Source organism: Temnothorax nylanderi, unplaced genomic scaffold (assembly GCF_030848795.1).
Source record: "Temnothorax nylanderi isolate EJ_2023f unplaced genomic scaffold, tnyl_v1.0 TNYL_tig0005_pilon, whole genome shotgun sequence".
Taxonomy (NCBI): Eukaryota; Metazoa; Arthropoda; class Insecta; order Hymenoptera; family Formicidae; genus Temnothorax; species Temnothorax nylanderi.
The window spans coordinates 2400427-2416888 of record NW_027249067.1 but is presented as its reverse complement, the minus strand read 5'-3'; the positions used below and the strand labels follow the sequence as shown (position 1 = coordinate 2416888).

The 16462-nt window shown below is 35.4% G+C and overlaps 1 protein-coding gene across 4 annotated transcripts in view; it reads right to left on the bottom strand.

Moving 5' to 3' along the window:
- Window positions 1–16462, bottom strand: part of Pgant2 (polypeptide N-acetylgalactosaminyltransferase 2) — a 187086-nt gene that overhangs the window by 156901 nt on the left and 13723 nt on the right. The window lies entirely within an intron of this gene.

The following is a 16462-nucleotide window of genomic DNA, read 5'->3' as shown; positions in this document are numbered from 1 at the left end:
TTATTCAAAGAAAATACGTATCTTTTGCGAGAAACAATCTATATTAATTAGATTTTCTTTCTCTTTAATATTATATGAAAAACCTACCATGGACATTAATTTCACGAAATATTTATGCCCGAGAGTTGATGCAACAAACAGTTCTCAAATACCGACGCTCAAATATCAAATATGTATCATGTGTATTTAATGGAAGCTACTGCTTTGGTGTACTAAAATGTTTAAGACACGCCTCTCCGCATTAATAAGAGCATCAATATCGAACGTAACATGTTACTTGCAGTGTCAGTGTCCAATGATACAGAATGATGGTACACAGTAAAGACATGTCTTACATACGTAAATACTGTAGTCGGTTCCCACCGAAGCACTTGAAGCGAATGTATTTTCATAAAATCGCGTATTAGAACGCAAACGTTTCCTTCGCCATATGGCGTCGCTCGATGCCCGTGCGCTTCTACCGTACAGTTTCAGAAATTCTGCTAGCTGCTCTCCTTTTATTTTTGCTTTTGCGCAAGTTGTGGGGTTACGAGAGGTAATGAACGGCGAAAAATGGGATAGCCATGGCGAAATAAGGCTATCACTATGCATTCGACGCCCGGTAGCAGCGGCTGTGTCCTAAACGAGGGACATTGAAGAAGGGGATGCTCTCGGGAATGTACGGCGGTGTATCTCGAAACTACTTGATTTCATCAGTCGCAATGTCCTTCTTTTAAGCAAGAAATTTCAGATCTCTCACGTCTCTCGCGTTAAATTGACAGTATTCAAGAATTCAAACTGTTAATTGACGCTTTTAAAGTACGATAAAAATAATATTTCTATGCAACACAAATTTTTGTTATAAAATTAATATTAATATTAGTAGCTCGTTAACTAGATACACTTACCCTACACTTCTCAAATTAAATGCAATCATTTTTTATTACATATGTAACGCGTAATAAAAAATCGGTCGGTTGTGGCGCGGCATACTGATGCAAGAGCATATAGCAGAGATACAACACCGTAGGTAACAATAAATGGTCGCCGGATGCTTCCGGCATTTCTCTTTATTTCAGCATCAGCGATCAGCCAATGGCGAGCACCATGAGGAATTGTGTCAGCTTGCCCGGAGTTAAAACGGCGCTTCCAGATGCGGAAACTCGTTTGGAGAACAAGCGGTGTTTGTCTAGCCACGAACATAAGAAACAAATAACGGTTTCCTTTACGATATAATTTCAAAAAAATTCAGGCCAAAATGTTTAAATTGTACATGTATAAAAGCAATAATTGCTTGTTGGAAAACTTTTATTGCCGATAAAATTTTTTAAATATAAGATTTCTATCATCCCAAACAAAAGCTCAGTCGATTACCTATAACGCGATTAGTGCGACAGCATTTCTAATATTTGAAAGGTAAAAAAGATATATCGTATCTGAGGGGCTTCGAGTGATAACGTGCTAATTCATAGGGAGCAAATTTGACAGCCGTAATTAAAACAGGTCATAAATCTTTACAAACTTTCAAATTGTTTAATATAAAAAATTAATGTAGATAAAATCAAAGATATAAGATGTACATATGCTATATAAATTCTAGATATTATTAAGTAAATTGATATATTGATAATATACGTAATTGTAATATACAGTGAAGAATCACAATATAGTTAAGAATGTTTTTATACAATTAAATGTGATATGTTCGCTTCGTCCTGTGTCTTCAATGTTAGCGATAGAACAAACTTTTCTATGTTTCTCTTTGACATAGAATAACAAACAGCGAGATAAATGGAAGCGATCCGCGTATCTCATACGAAGAAACGTGATCGTACTATGTAATTGAAGCGACAGTCAAAATACGCAGACAGAAATATACGCGGCAAGTTGAATACTGTGGAGAGGAAAATGAAAGGGAATGTACGAAGTCGCAATGGTTACTGTATTAATTTTATTTAGTAGACTGTAAGAATCAGCTGATTGTGAAAAAACGTTAAATCCGACTCGTGAATCTATTTTTAATTTTTAAAAACGTTGTTCGTCGTTACGATATGACAAATTGTAAAATTTTTTTTACTAAAACTGTGTGTATTGAAAAATGCTGAAATGTAGTCAGACAATTCATAATGGGAGCATTATTTCGTTACCTATATTCAAACGCCGTACAATACTTACATCAAAGCTATAGTCTTTCACTCTGCAATTAACAGATGTATTGAAATCAGCAAATAAAAGTTTTCTGTGGGGTTAATATTACTTACTAATAAAATGAAAGCTATATACATATTGACAGGATTAGTACTCCATGACTATCAACATCGATAGCAACACCCTGGCTGCCCTACGGCGTTACGATCGAAATTTATCACGCAGTAAAACGCGACGGGGCAAAAATCGTTCTGGCCTTTTTTCCATCATGGTTCTCACGGTCGTGACACCGCAACTCGAGCGCACGATAATTATCGCGGCGACCACTCGCGTTCGCGCTCGCGCGACACGTCGAGCGAAATCAATTAACGGAGATGGGTGGTGACCGGGACCATCGATCGATGAAACAAGCCGCGAGATCGATTGTATCGCATGTCGCGATCGAGTAATTAATGACTCACGGCACCGCGATTAAAGCTCCCGCGTCCACAGTCACCGTGAATTACGGATGTTCGGCGCGACTTCGTGGGGACAGAAAAAGCGGAGATATGATCCCGGATAAAACTCTTATTAGAACGATACAGGTCGCATTGTTGCAAATAAAATCTGCGAACTGGATTACGGCTCTAATCATCACGAAATGTTTGTAAACGCGATAAAATATTATAAATATGAAAAAGAATAAACATATTAAATTAATAAAAATTTATTCTGCTATCCAAACAATATAATTACTCAGGTTGTTTAATAATAATCTTTAATTACTCATTATTTAGCATGTATATAATACATTTTAATAAAGTATATATGTTCTAATATAGGAATTAATATATTGTTACTTATTTATTATTTCGTAAACGATTATTCTTTCGTTAAACAAGAAAGATATTATCTAATTGCACAGAAAAAGTAATTCACAAATGAGATTTTGAAGCTGCGTAATCTCAACTATATATCTTGAGCGAAAGAAATGCATCCCGGCGACGCTTAAAAGAGAGTGAGATATCGTCCCTTCATGATGTCCATCAGAAACGAACACGGTCGGCTTACCGTCCTTCGTATTACAGCTCTTACACGTAAAAGCGGTTAACTTCCATCGCTCTTTTCTTCTCCGCTTTATCTGCAAGGCAATTCTCGCAAAAATACGGAAGGTTTCGCGCGATTTCGTGAAATGTCTCGCGTTGAAATCCCGTCATCTTCATTAAAACGATCTTTCCCTTTTAATGCGCGGCTGCCGTTCGCTTTCAATTTAAATTCTATTACTTGGCGACTTATTCGTGAAGGTGGGATTGCCAAGCTTGCGAGAGAATTCCTTTTACTTTCCATATTTAATGTAACGTGACGTGGCAAGTGCTTGAGAATAAAAATTTATTCCGAAAAATTAAATTATTCTAAGAAATTCTGCGCCCTTCTCCTCTTTATTTCTCTTATCTATTCTTTAGCGAGCGTCACATCTGCAATAACATTATGAATGTACATATAAATTTAAATCCACTTCATAACTTTATAATATGATAATTTTATTATAACAAAAAGTAATTTGTTAATAAAATAAATCATATCTAAACTGATCTCGCCGCATTAAAAGTTGGCGACAGTATCTTAAAACAACCATACACATCATGATGTCTTCATTTTCCCCAACAACATTAAAGTCGCACGACAAACTATGGATTAATAATATTATAACGAGAGACACCGCGATAAAACTAACTTCAGTTTGTTCGCTACTCATCGGAGAAAGAAGTACATGTATGCGGAACTCATTAACGAGACTGACCTCGAGGTGATTATAATTCGCTATTCACATATTTCTACCAGTTTGATTATAAGATATATTCTATTGTTGCTTTATTATTACACGTTTGTTAGCTTTAATTATATTTTTTTATAAAGCGCGCAGTGATTCAGTAAAGTTATCGTACAATTTATCAATGCAATTCTTTTTATGTTTAATATATCTTCATCTGATTTTCATTGTAATAGTTTGTCACATGCGTAACATAATAAATGCTTTACAAATCAATCGTGATTACATTCATCGGCATGTCAAAATAATAAAATAAAACAATAAAAAATATAGAATAACGCCGAATTTATCCAGATTATGTCGCAATTTAGCGCGATTGTGTCACGGTTTACATCCCGTTTTGAAAATAATGCTTTCGAAATATTTTTTATACGTATTCATCAAAACGTATATTTGATTAGCATGATTACAAATAAGACTGTTTATTTCAAAAATTTTTGTACTTGCATTGATGTATTGATTCCGTATAATTGAACAGCGATATCGTACAATTATTCACACAATCGTTAGCACAATCTTACTAATAGCGTACTTTTTATGTAAAAAACTATTCAATCGGAAAAGCCATCGAAGCTCGATGCTTACGCTTTTGTATGTGCGCATTCAAAAGATTTCCTCGGACGTCCTTTTACTCCTTTTTATTCCGCGCAATCTTACAGGTTCACTAGGCAAGTGGAACGAGCTGTCTTCAATTTCTTGAATTTCAAGAATCTGTCGCAACAAACGCGAGCACACGTAGCAACTGTAGAAAATTCTAAATAAAGGTAGCACAGATGTTGCATCAGACCATCGTATCGCGTTAGAGATCGAAATAGTGTCAGCTCTTTCCTCTTAGAAAGATTCAAGCAAAAGGTACGCTCGTATCTATCGCAGATCAAAAAGAAACATCAAGGATGGATTTAAGCTCCACGTCTTGAATAAGCAAGTGCATGAAAAGGTCCAATCTTGTAAGCTTTGTATAACTTTTTTTATCGTACATACATATACAACTTCAAAAGATTTACATCGACGTACTGAAAAATTTTATTTTATACTTATCTCTTTAGAGAAATCTCTCATTATAATAAATAAAATCCGGTTTGTCGTGATGTAAATATATGATTTGTACATATACTTCACTTCCGACATTATAAGAAAAGAGAAAGAAGGTCGAAGACTTTCCTGCGCATTCATTTCTCTTAATATTATAGCGGCGTTAATGGAATTCCATGGTGAATATCATTTGATCGCTTGCTATTTTTTCGCGAAGAAGTTAATACAATCAAGCGAATAATCTTTACTTTCTATCAATCCTTATTTAGAACACCCAGATAGAGCATCGATGAGTTTAATGTTACCGTTCGTTCCCATTCCGTCTCGATTGCTCCCAATCGAATATTTCAAGTGACTGCTATATCATCGTTTCTGACCAGATCTCTCGTTTCACGTACGCGACCACATATGCTTGTGCGCGCATATGTGTGTGACACGCGCGTGCGGAACCCGGGGGCTTCTCGGGGCGCACTGTCGTGACCCTGAAGTGGGTCGTCCGCGACCCTGAACCGGAACCGAGAACGAAAGTGATGCCCCGTCGCGCCGACTTGAGTCTTAAGCCTGTTTCACGCCTCCGCATCGCTATCGCGCCGCAATGTCGCAGTTACGCAATCACAATCGCGAAAGCACGCGGATAGAATATTTAGAGCTATCAAGCCATACAGGAAAGACAGAGAGAGAGAGAGAGAGAGAGAGAGAGAAAGCGGACCAAAACACGGAAAAAAGCCCCATGCTGAAATAGACTGATTAAAACGGTATTCTTTTTTTTACATTTTCATTAGCTGTACGGTCTCTACGGTTATATCCACAAAACGATCTTGATCAAACAAAAAACACGAGAGGACGTCTATAGTTTTGGCTGCCCGATGTTATAAAGTGTACGTCAAAGTTTGAAAATCAATAGAATCAAATTTTTTCTAAAGACTCCACTCATGACGTTAGAGAGAAATTCCAATAGGAGTTTACAGTTATAATAAATGGATATTAAGGTCGCTGTTGCGGAAGTTGTATCTCTAATGACGAAACTGTGTAATCGGCATATTGAAATTTGAAATAAATCAATAAATTTACGAGAAGAGTTTTAATATTATGCATAATTTACGTTCTATTTAGCATCATAAAATATATCTGCCTTAGCATCCAATGACTAAATCAAGTTTACAATTTTTAATTTACAGAACCAAGACATCTATAGAAACTCGCTAGGTTGGTTGTCATTTCGATCAGTAATCGAGCAATAACAGTGAGATGACTGAAGCTTTAAAGTTGAGTAATTTTGCATCAATCAATCCATATGCGTACCAAATTGAAGAAAGTACCGTAAATGCATTAGGGAAAGAGTAGAAACCGCAAATAACATGATCCGCGTCGTTATCCGCAGCGTACGCTCGTGGAATCATTCTCGCACGAAGCGCTACGAAGGAAAGTAAATCGTTGTCGCGTGAAATGCGAGGCTTCTTCTTTAGATCATGGCAAAACCCACGCGATTTATAAAAGCGCACAAAACTCATATAAAATTAGAAATCGTGAGAGACATGCCCTTCCTGAATAATCTGCGGCCAATAAAGCGGCATAATTAACGCATTTTGTCTAGTTGCGTATAATTAATCTTGGTTTTCCCTAGAAGGATTTATTTATAAAGAATTTCAATGGCTGGCTTTCGCGAAATCAAGTGACGACTATATATAAACATTTTTTAATATTATATACATATTTTTATTCCTTCTATTTTAAAAGAAGATTACGTGGAATTAGTTTCAACTATTCTATTTTTGCTATCGTAAGACGATTACGTGTGCAAGTTTTACAGCACGGAATCGTAAAAGTTTATAGAAAGAATGGACAAATAAACAAATAAAAAATGCAATTCTGCCAGCGTCCAAAAATAAATATATAAGGTACAAACTAACGTCCTAAATATCTACCCAGACATGAAAGTTTATTTTTATAATCTCAGCATCTTTTTATGAAAGTACACTTAAACAAAATGCGATATAATTATTAATATATATTTTTATGTAGATTTATAAATATCATAATATAAGTTTCAAGTTATAATATTTTCTTCTTTAAACGGCTAAAATAATATTACGGTTAAATTTATAAAAGTTAGGGAAGATAAATTGCAACTCCTCTTTATACCTTAGGAAGAGAGAAGGATCTTGGGACGCCACAAAAATGACAGTAAGAAAGCAAATCGTCGTCGCGTAAAATGTAAAACTATGCGACTCTCTTATGCTTCGTTGTGACGAATTTCACGGTAAATAAAGTGCCGCTGAATACCGGCAAGTAGTGTAGAATAAAGAATAAGAAAAGAGATCTTGCAATGGGAGTAATGTAAGATATAGACCAACTGAAACAGCGCAAAGGAAAATTTGTAAACAGATTGTCCTCTAATTAGCAAAATTTTCATCCCGATTAGCAAAAATGGAAAGGTTATTAAAGGCTTTATATCTTATATCCAATTACAAATGTACCTTGTTATTAATTTTTTCATTGATAAACACAACATATTAAAATTATATTAAAATAATGAGTTAAAATAATGAATTGCTATTTTATTCTAATTGTTATCAACTTGCATAAATCAGCAGTTATTAATTAAATAATTATACTAAATCACATCTTTATGAAAACGATTCCAGAAGTTAACATACCGATTCTTCTCGGATGATGGACAAGTATTGTTTATTAAATGTAATTAATAAATAATATTTATTACAGCAAGAATTCAATGTGGGAGAAAAGACGGATGGGTAAAATGTTTGTTACGATTACGATAAAAGCCAAAACTTAAATAAACGCAGTGATGCGCATAATTAAGAGAGCAACCACGACCTCTACGAAAATATACGTCTCGGCGTACTTTCTGACACACCAGTTTCCGGAGAAATCGCTTGAAAAAAAACGTGATGGTAGGTAAAGAGAAAGAGCAAGATCTGACAGAGATTGGCTGCTTGCACTCGGAGCTCATACATCTTGCTCGTAGCGAGATTCCGCCTCCCTTTCCGGCGCCGCTAACGTTAACTCGGGAAGAAGAAATGGGAAGTTGTACATATATCTCCCTCTCCTCGCAGATATCCCACCGAAAATTAATTGCATGTTGCGCGGAACGTAATTAGTAATTTTGTTCTAATTAGGGGAAATTACTCCCGAGAGTGCACAGGAAGGAGCCCTCGTTGTTATTTATACACAACGAGCCGCGAACCGTATACGAATGCGAGATAGAAGATTCATTGTAATTAGTTTTCAATGCAAGAGTTGAACCTCACAAATAGAGAACTGCATTAAAATGATAATAATTGCGACCATGATAAATATCTGCAGACTATCATAATTGGATAATAATAATTATCAATGAAAACCAAATCCTTGTAATAATCGAACATATAATACATGAAACTTATTGTTACATTACGATTGAAAGATTTCATTACAAAGACAAATCGATTCAGAAATTTAAGTAGAAATTAAATCAGAAATAGAGAATTATCATAGATACACTAAATTTGTTTCATGTAAAGGATAAATAAATTGTACTAATTATACATATTCAACTTGATTACTTGATTTGTAACGAGCGTTTGATTTTCTTAATTTTAACAAAGAAAGTGTCAGATTTGACACAATTTTTCTGCATATTTACAAGAGAACAGTGACCTAATGTTTCTAGCACGACTTTGGATAAAAAGATGTCCCGCCGCTCGCTATGATTTATAGGACGTGGATGACGCTTGTAAAGCGGCCATTGTTCGGTCTTTTTTACAACGACAGCTCCCCGCGCAATTGTTCCAGCACGAAGGGTGCATACTATTTTGAGCGTAGCCTGTCAACGACCGAAAATCGGCGAGGAGAGTGTTGGTAGGGGTGTTGATAAATGACCGGTATAAATGCGTGCGGCTCGCGTTCGCGGCTATATAAAGACGCGTTACTTCTCGATCTATGCTGCTAATTAAAGATAATTGCCCACGGCTGAGTAGCGATATGAAAAATAGGTGAGCGATAATTATAATATTTTTTTAAATCTATGTTATGCGTATAGATAGCCTATAATCATCTTTATAAATATTGAATAGAAGAGACATTGAAGACAAAATAAGATTATGCGTTGAAAAGATAGTTTAATTGTTCATTAGAGATATAGATGCAATAAATAAAATACTACGTTTATTATTGCATAATTCTTTTTCATTAACTCTATCTCTCTTTCCAAATAATGTATAACGATTTATGGATTTAATATTCGCAGATTCAATTCTCTCGTAAGCGAGGTAACCGTATTTATTCAAGTATGATATGTCATCTAATACATTAATATAATATTTCTGCAATATCCGAGTAGTCTGTTGATATTCAATAAACGTATATTTAAAGATATCGTAATCAGATACCATTAACTCGTGAAACGGAGCAAATTGCAAAGCAAATAAAATTAATCCGACAGGAGAGAAGAAAAAGTCCCGCACTTTCGGCTTTGGGGCATTGTTGCGCTTTAATTAAGCAAACTACGGGAGAGTATCAGTGATGATATATACTTTCGGCTTTATTTTTTAATCCTCCTCTATGAATCTTGAATGTCTCCAGCTTCCTCTGATAAATGGACCCAAACCGCGTCAATATGTACCCTCTAAAGGAAAATACGATCCGTAGCTAAAGTAGAACGGGAAAATGCATTTGCAAAAGCACTAGCAACGATCACGTTGAATTTTAATCAGACCGCTAACAGGCATTCGGTGGCTAATTCAAACTTTTGTATTTTGTTTGGGACTGTCGTCCGAAATACCTCAAGAGGAACACCGCCGCCGCCGCCGGCCGCCGCCGCCGCCGCGCCGCGCCGCGCCGTGTCCGATGCGGAAAAAATAGACGATCGAGAGGGGAAATTGAGCCACGACAATATAGCGGAGAGAGATATTATTCTACGATGGCAAAAACATCGATCAACCAATTTTCGAGGATATCGTTGCGCATAAGCCCTGGTCCGGGCTAAAGCTTTTTTTTCTCTCTTTTTACAAAAGCGCGCGCGCACGCGTTGCACTGATGCACATTCGCGAATGCATATATAAAGCGTGGCCGCATACAGAGTGACACACACGTATATACATATATATATGTATATAGAGCGTTGGCTTAACAAAGGCTGGTGCGATAAATCTCTTGGTTACGAGGGGGAGTTAAAAATTAACCCGCTTGATGCTACCCGGTACCGCCCACCGCGTCTCGGCTATTTGTCATGATCTACGGTTTATTGTCCGAAAGGAATTTCCCGGCAAGGAAACTACGGGGCGCACGGGGCGTGCATCGTGCATAAATTCGCGCGGAACACGCGCGAAGGTTCCGTCGCGAAATTTTCAAAATTCTTCTAGTGGATGGCAATAATAATCGGATTCCGATTCGAAAAATTCAGATGTGCGTTTCAAATAATACTCATCTTATAATACCGTAATTGTCTTTCTATATATACATATCTCTAATAATACATTTTTCATATATTTCTTATTACATCGCTATAACTGCAATCTGTAATCTTGCAAAAGCATGCACATTTCAAATTTTTCATAGACGTTTGTAACTTGCTTTTTCTGTCTTTCGTAAGACAGAAAAGAGTCAGTTTGTTTAAAAAATTGTTCCAAGATTCTCAAATGTACTTTAAAATATCTTGTACTTCCATTTAGCCGAAAAATATTGTGCCTCTTTTGAACTTGCACTTCACCACTTTTCAGACACAAGCGAGCCATATATCAAAACTACCATCCTCAACATCACTAGGTTTTTGACGTTTTTTTTTTATTTCACCGTGCAAGCACCGTGAAAAGCTGTGCGTTAAAAATAATAAACGAGAATCTACCGCACAGAGCGAGGCACAGAGTCGCGCCGTCTACGGAGTATTCTATCTCGAGACCCCTCTTTAGATCGGAAACACTCCAAGCTCCTCGAGCTTTTCTTTAACGAGGGGAAGTCCCTCGATTCACGATTACTCGGAAACGGCTGATAAAATTTGGAATTATTTTTTCCCGACCACCGCCAGAGACAGGGAGAATGAGAGAGGGAGAGGGGATTTAATCGTGATTAACGCACGCGAGAGAGAGAGATGAAATAAAATTAAAACGAATAAATACTGCGCACTGCAGTAATACGGTACGTTTCCAGAGCGTAGCTGCACATGCATAAACGTATACTAATATACAGAACAGACACATTGCGCGGAATCTCCTTTCTCAACTCTTTTCGAGTTTTATCTGGCGCTATCTTTCTCATTTTACCGTGCAACATTTTCTGTCTTGATCTCGCTACTATCTCTCCTGCTTTGTACTCTGAAACCATATATCCGCAACGATAGAAAACTCACGGCAAACATGCGCAAGAGAAGTACAGTTGCGGTTGCGTAGATGTCGGCCAAATATTTTACCAGGCGAGATATTTTTTTCGTGGAATATCGCGTTAATTCGCACGAGTGCCGAATGGTAGAGTTGGGATAACAGCGAAAGCTATTACGCATTCGTGTGGTTAAAAAAGAAAAAACACGCACATTGTATATGTCATACAGTGGTTTCAGAATGCACTCGTTAGAATGCGGTATGCAAGTGATTTTAAATAGAGGAAAAATACCGTATAGGTATGTAGAAACATTTAATAAATTAGCGTTATTATTATATAAACATAACAATATATTCCATCTTTTCTATTTCTTAATATGTCACTGTTTTCTTTATTAAAACTATAACTCGATAACTTCCTCTTTTTTATCGTGAATCAATTTCATGAACATTAATCTATTAAAAAATATGTACTTGCAAATATTCAATTTACAAGTGTCAAATTTTTTTAGGACATTCTATATGACGCAACTGTCATATTCTTTTAATATGCAATCACGATAAAAGCATTAAATAAATGAAAAATTCAAATGGACAACATAGTGAAATTTCTTTTGCATATCCGGGTTCCACGTTACAGCTATATCTGATGGCAGAAGTATACTAGATATTCGTATGACAAGAGTGAAACATATTTTTCGCGATGGAAAACTGACGGGTTGAAAACAGGAGAGGTTTCTTCCTTTCAAAAAGCATATATACGTGCAAGCCATAAAAATCCGAGCATGTAATACCCTTAAAAATAACAAATCCGTGAAACATCGCGCGAATAATCCCATAAAAACTGAGATTGCGTATAAAATAAAAATTAATAAAATATTTCTATTTCCATATTTTATGATCTCTATTATTATGATTGCAAAGTTAATTCTCCTCCAACCAACGTAATCACCAAAACTTTTATTTACTTTCATCGAACTGTAATAATACTTAATTAGTAATTAATTAAGAATAAATTATTATAAAAGAAATATCTTTTTATAAGTCTTATCTTTACATTTATTCTACTGTCGCGCATCAAATATACTGTATTTACCGTTTGTATATTTTCTTTTCATTTTTCGTGGTATATTTGGGACAATAAAATATAAATTGTGACCAACTGCAATTTGGTGCGTAAATCACGCGACAAACTCGCTTTCGCGATATGAATCGTACGGAAAAAGAGGAAAAGCAGATGATGCGGGTAGCCATGCTGTTCGTGTCTGCGAATGCAACCGGCTCATTACGCGGCATGTTTACGCGTATGCACTGACGCTTTAACACTATAATATAATCGCCGAGCGGTGAATCCCACGGGAAAGCGAGAAAACACCGTGGGGCAAATCTCATCCGTGTGGCCGGACCAATTACGCTAAAACGTTGCCACAATGCTACGCTACGAAATGTACACCCACGAATATCATGCCGAGAATTATGGCAGGTATTAAGAGCATTAGGAAGCTATTGTCGCGTGGGCGCGCAACGTGCTGTACCAAATGCCCGTGTAATTGTTCACCGTCGAATGATCAGGGATCGTTCGAAGCTAGCCCGGAACTTAACCACGTTTGAGTATAGGTATACATTTGAAGCTGCGATATACGCATCAAATTCTGCTTGCACGAAAATAATATTTACAAATTTATAATTATAAAATATATACACGTTAGAATGAGATGATAACACAAGAGAAGATACGTCGGAGTTATGTAATAAAAATCATAGTAATTTTTCTGTCCGTAATTAGGGGAGATTAGTATAAAAATTGCATAAATTACGCATTATTATATTAAACTTTGTAAATGTTGAAAGTGTATATTTTATGATCGCGCATATTAATTAGAATAAATTCTATGCAAGTTATATAAAGACGGCTGATTATATTTCGTATTATATTTTGTATTATTCGTTTTATTAAAGCCGGATGAATGAGAAGAAGATATTAAACTCTTAACTTTATTCTCCTCCAAGAAAATATTAATATATGACTGTACTTTCAACTTGGCTTATAATTTAATTCGCACCGGTGCTCATTGCTCCGCTGTGCCGAACTTTTTCTTACGTTTCCCATTTAATTACGGGTCTTTACATCGCAGGACGATGTGGCCAGTGTTAAGCCGATCATCGTAATAATGTGGGAAAAGATACTTTGACGATAAAAGGATGTATATGGCAAAAGCCGATGAAAGTTTAGAACAGTATTTTCTCCTCCTCGTATCAGTCATAATCCCTTGAAAATTTCATTTTGGTAGCAATCACAACAAATCGGCTTTACGTTTATGCTTGAAATAATATTAATATATATCCTAAAACCATCGGTATTTGCGCGAATGAAAAAGTCTCGTTCTTTGCAAATAACATTTTTTTTCACAACAGATAATAAGCCGCTTAACTGAACAGCGGCTATATAATAATATCTGCAAAAACGTTGTATACAATTATTTTACGTACCGAAACAGAAAAATGAAGCAAACGAAATGCGGATAAAAAATAGAAGATAGAAAAATTTCATTAATAGATGGAAAATAGTTCTAATTTTAAACATCCACGCGTCTTGAAGTAAATATTAATAAGATTATCCTCTTGTCGTTCTTATAATTTCTTTTTGTAACGGACTGATTTTTAACCATAGCATATTACTCGATCGCGAGATAAAAATCTCTTTTAAGAACACGTGCTATGTTATAAATGGAGAGACGCCGGAAGGAAGGGCGTTTGCACCGAGTAAAATAGTTTAGTTATGCGAAGGAGAGCTGAGTGAGTACCGCGCAGCGAAAGAATTGAGAAAAAATATATTTGCCTGAGCGAGAACTCGATGCGAGAATTCTGAGGAGTAGCAAAGAAACAGTTCGCAAAGCAAATGAGTTACTTAACGAAGGCTCAAAACTTCTTGAGAGTCACAAAAATATTTAAAAAGAAAGAATTAATTCAGAGACAACTTTTGCGCTGCATGAGTAGCATTTTCTTTCTAGAAACTTAAATTTCAAAACACAATCCGTACTCGTGCAATCATAAGTGAACATCATTATGTAAGCAAAACTTAATTAACTTTTTTGCAATTCAAATTAAAACAATATGGCGTGATTCTACTTGTATAAAAACAAGTAATGTTTTACTATATTATACCGAGTTTAATTTCTTTATTTAAAATTATAAGAAATGCTCAAATATTAATTCACTTTATGTTGCATAATAAAACATAATTATTTTATGCTGCGACAAATTCTTTCGCCAATTACACGACAAATCAAAACTTGTTTTTATTGAATGGAAAGTAAGTTCAAGCGACTTTCACAGAAAATACCAGATTAGCTGTAATTCATCAAATAGAGAAAGATAAATGACGCTTTTTGTGAAACTTCACGACACAGCACTTGTCAGAACATCTCGTGTTAAAAAGCAAAATTATCGAAGTACTGTCGACTCATATGTATTCCTCAAAGAATCTGTGCTAATATGGGACCGACTTCGCGTTGGCAGGCAGTTATGCGGCAGCTGGCAGAAAGAAGAAAAGTACAATTAAACCGTTCGTCGGCGCGCACGTTTTGCTTTAATTAGTCCAGATTTCTCTTAGCCCCGCGAAGAATACTAAAGCGGCTTCAACCCCTTTGTCGAGCGACCTAATAAAGTCCTCGGCACGTTTATCCCCGAAAATGTCTCCTGCCAGAAAATCAACCGTTACTTCACGCTTTCGCACTTGATACAGACTTATCCGAAATAAATTTATAACATATATAATTTCCCGCTAAATATTAAAAAAACAAATCAGACGAACGTTAGCAAACATCGATAAAAAATAATTCTTCTTTTACTGATAATTTTACTGATGCCAAATTCATTCATTTTTTAGAAACATCTTTAAATATAGTACAAAACTTAGTATAATATAACATTTTTTAAATAATTTTAATTTCAATTTCTATTATTCTATAATAATGATTTTTACCATTCGAATATCATGATAACCACTTTTAATTACATACTTGCAGACATTTTATATGCAATTACGAATATTAGACTATTCTCTCTGACTTTTTAGATATTTTTGGAATATTTTGGACGTCTAAATGTTTTCTAAAAATACAATAAAAAAAGATTATAAATCTTTTTAATCCCATTTTCTCTGTGCATCAATGACATTTATAACAAATAATGAAACATATAAAAATAATAAATTGGCACGAATTCTACAAAGCATAAAATATTATTTACATATTATTTATTAAGGTTGTCTGATCTCGATGGATTAAACTTTTTAGATATCCTAACATAAACATCAAAAAATAAAAGTAAATTAATTTTCTAGAAATACAGAACTGACAGTTATATAACCAAATTTATCGAAAAATTATTCAAGCATAAAATGAATGCTAAGTGAAAAGTGTTGTATAAAATTGTTTGCGTTTCCGAGAGGAAAATTTCTGTCATAAAGTTCGCCAACATTCGTTAGCTACTCGATGAGAAAAGCAAATAAACTCCGCAACGCTTTCTTTTGCTTTGCTCGTCTTTTATAACGCCCTTACTTGTTAGAGAAAAAGAAGAGTTGAAGGGTGTATAGAGGCCTCTTCCTTCCTCATTTCAGTAATATTATTTACAGACATGCTGAATGATGGACCAAAGATAACTCTCAAATAATTGCGACTTTGATTTTTAAAATAATTTCGGAAAATTAAAAAACATAAAACAATCGTTATCTATCAGTCTAATTAGTTATTTAAAAAACGTGCAACACTGAACAAACAATTCTTCGAAAAAAATTATACTTTAAGTATATACTCAGAAAATATTTATAGCGTAAGTATAATAATGCTTCTTTTTTATGGAAAGAAGTAACTTGTCCACGAACTAATACTCCGAAAGAGTATTATATGTCCTTACAGACATTATTGTTATAATAATAAAGGTGTCGGAAGATAATTTAGTACGGCACTTAATATGAGAGTTTCGTTCTGGAGGTTTATCGCGATATATAGCCTATTTTATAGTCTAACGCGATAGGGAAGGATGATGGCGTTGAAACGGATGAAGTGCAGAGTGACATTTCGGAAATTAACGATTTCTAGTTGCTGACAAAGCCGGATTTATGGACCGAGCCTGTGCTGCGCGTAGGGTATCGAATCGGTCGCTTTAATGAACCCCC